This window comes from Cucurbita maxima, unplaced genomic scaffold (genome assembly GCF_002738345.1).
Source record: "Cucurbita maxima cultivar Rimu unplaced genomic scaffold, Cmax_1.0 Cma_Scf00251, whole genome shotgun sequence".
NCBI lineage: Eukaryota > Viridiplantae > Streptophyta > Magnoliopsida > Cucurbitales > Cucurbitaceae > Cucurbita > Cucurbita maxima.
This window is the reverse complement of record NW_019272267.1, coordinates 9680-12671: the sequence shown is the minus strand read 5'-3', so window position 1 is coordinate 12671 and position 2992 is coordinate 9680. Positions and strand designations below refer to the sequence as shown.

General features: G+C 36.9%; 1 non-coding gene across 1 annotated transcript; it reads right to left on the bottom strand.

Moving 5' to 3' along the window:
* Positions 1 to 1447: 1447 nt before the first annotated feature.
* On the bottom strand, positions 1448 to 1519 carry TRNAQ-UUG. The gene has a single exon. It is a non-coding gene; the product is annotated as a tRNA-Gln (tRNA).
* Between the last annotated feature and the right edge of the window lie 1473 nt (positions 1520 to 2992).

The window sequence follows — 2992 nt, the reverse complement described above, 5'->3', positions numbered from 1 at the left end:
CGAGAACGATTTCTGGAAATTAAGGTCCTACACTTAAAGACGTTCCTCCAATCCAATTTCTTTAGCCTGAAGAAAGGATATGGAAGTGGTTCAATGAAGAAATAGGGCCTTGAAACCCCTAGAATCGGCTACCCAATAAGAAATCATTTGTTTTATCTCTAGCGATAAATCAGATTTTGGATGAACTTTGGAAGCGAATATCTTAGGCTACGATCCACAAGAAGGTATCAAATAAATCCCTAGCCCTTTCTTGTAACATCCATCTTTAAGTTTCACGAAGAAATCGAGGAGAAAAACGCTATAAATGTGGCTGTACAGGCCGAGTTTCAGATGGTGGCGAGGCGAAAAATGCGCATCTTCTACCTGTTCAGAGGAAGAAAACGATGATACGGCCAGTTCAACTGAACTGTCCAAGTCAACTCAAAATTTGATCTTTTCTCTGGTTTTCTCAATTTTAACCCCATTTTAGACCGATTGTCAAGAAAAACATTATGGTTTCATAAACTAGATACAATAAGGAGTATGTGGAAGGAAATTTGAAGTAATTCAGATACTTGAAGCTCAAGAATGGAGGTCCCAAACGTTGACGACGAGGTAAGTAGCCCCCTTGGACTCTTTATTAAGAAATACCTGTAGAATTCATTTGGATTTTCATATGAACCCTAAACCAAGTATGAATTAAGGATATATGAAAGAAAAACCCAAAGAACCGTGAATTAAGACCCTGAACCGATCAAATAGTTCTAGATTTAAGTAACATCAAAATAACCTACTATATGAGCTCCGCTGCCTATCATATTTTAATACTGAGCATATTATAGCATGTTGAGGTTAGATATGAAATTTGGTGGTCATTGGATAAGGATAAGTAGGTAAACCAAGAAACAATGTAAAATGACTATAATGCCCCTAAGGTAATTTACCTTCGTTTTAATGACCTAGATGACCTTCAAATGCTATGAAACACATCAGTAGATCTTTTTTTATGAAATGTTGTATGAATCCTTATCTCGAGAGGTTATAAAAGGTAATGAAGTTTGGGAGTTATTCGAAACCAAGATATGGGAGAAAATGCTCATCATGTTCCATATGACTTTACATCGTAGTATATAACTAAAGTGGTATCCATGAAATAATAGCTTCCCCACATGTACCCTTGGTCTCTAGTAAGATACTATGTGCACAATATCATGGTGGGCTATTCCTAAGAACTTATAAATTTGATGCCTCCTTATGCCTCAAACCCACATGTACCCTTGGTCTCTAGTAAGATACTATGTGCACAATATCATGGTGGGCTATTCCTAAGAACTTATAAATTTGATGCCTCCTTATGCCTCAAAGTAAATTTGTGTTTTCACATCGAATGCTAAGTAACACCCTTTTTAAAAATGTCTTAGGTTGTTGTTACCTTATTCTGGGATTTTACATCAAGGTGATTTCTTAAAGGTCCTATCGGGAGTTGAACCCAGGTCGTTGGATTCAAAGTCCAAAGTGCTAACCACTACACCATAGAACCCCTTGTAAAATTTTGTTTTGGAATGGTTTTCCTATTTTATGTAGATTCCACAAGAAGAGAGATCCTATCACGAGTCAAACTCAAGTTATTGAATTCAAAGTTCTAGAGGTATTTTATCTAACTCGTTGTAATCTTGAGCACCTTTAGAGTGGTTGCAGAAGTAACCCTCAAGTGTTGATTGAAGCTCTTAGAGAACATCAAATTTTATATATTTCTTATAGTTAATTTATATATTGTTGTATATTACAAACAAATTGAAATAATACTTTACATCCCCGTCTTTCTTTCTTCCATGCAAAACTTAACATGAAAACTATATTATTTCAATATTCCTTCGAGAAACAAGGGGTGAAAACTATATTATTCAATCCCTCCATTATTGCTTCTACTTTGCGTGAAAATGCTTCCACTAAATCATGTTACTAACTAGTTGGTTTGGTTCGGTTCAATTCTTGGGACCACTAGATTGAATTGACCTAGCTCAATTAAACTTATGATAATATAAAAATCATAAGTTTCCTAAATTTAACCGCTAATTTTTTGTGTCTAGCTCAAAGAAACTCGGTGGTCTAGTGGAGGACTTTGGAATAAGGTTTGGAATTGGTAATTATTCTTATTTCTTTTCCTTTAGACACTCGTGGTCAGGAGGAAATCGAACAAAGTGTCTTTCTAAAATAAAAGGGCCCAACTAGATGACCTCAACTGGTGACCTCTTGATCTACAGTCAAATGCTCTACCACTAAGTTACCCCTTCAACAGAGTGTCAATCCAAATGTGTAAAAAGTGTCTGTCCAAAATAGAAGGGCTCAACCAAGTTGAAACGGGTGACCGNCCCATTTTGCATGATTTCAACCTTAGTTACCCCTTCAACAGAGTGTCAATCCAAATGTGTAAAAAGTGTCTGTCCAAAATAGAAGGGCTCAACCAAGTTGAAACGGGTGACCGGTCACATTCTCTACGACTGAGCCATTGACCCATTTTGTAGGATTTTAACCTTAGTGACCTCTTAGACATAGTGTCGGTCCAAAAAGTGTAACAAATTTCTATCCAAGACAGAAGGGCCCAACTAGGTTTGAATTGGTGACCTCTTGATCTGCAGTCAAATGCTCTAAAATTGAGCTATGGACTCATTTTGTATGAATTCAACCTTAGTGACCCCTTCTAAAGATTATCGGTCCAAAAGTGACCCTACCGAAAGTCAGTCTCATCCTACAATGTTGAGTTNAAGAGCCGGTTGATAGAGATATGGACAAATTGTGTAAGGGCAGATGTCGCGGTCATGATTGGCCAAGGCGTGTTGTCTGTGGCTTCATGTTAGATGTCTCAGCTATTCTTGTAAATGATTTATGATTTATGATTCATGGTGGCATGCTCATTCCAAACCCCTTTTACTTGCTTTCATCTTAGATATGTCTTTACTATTATTGTTGTGCCAATATGGGGTGTATGATTAGTCCTCAAAATCATATCTAC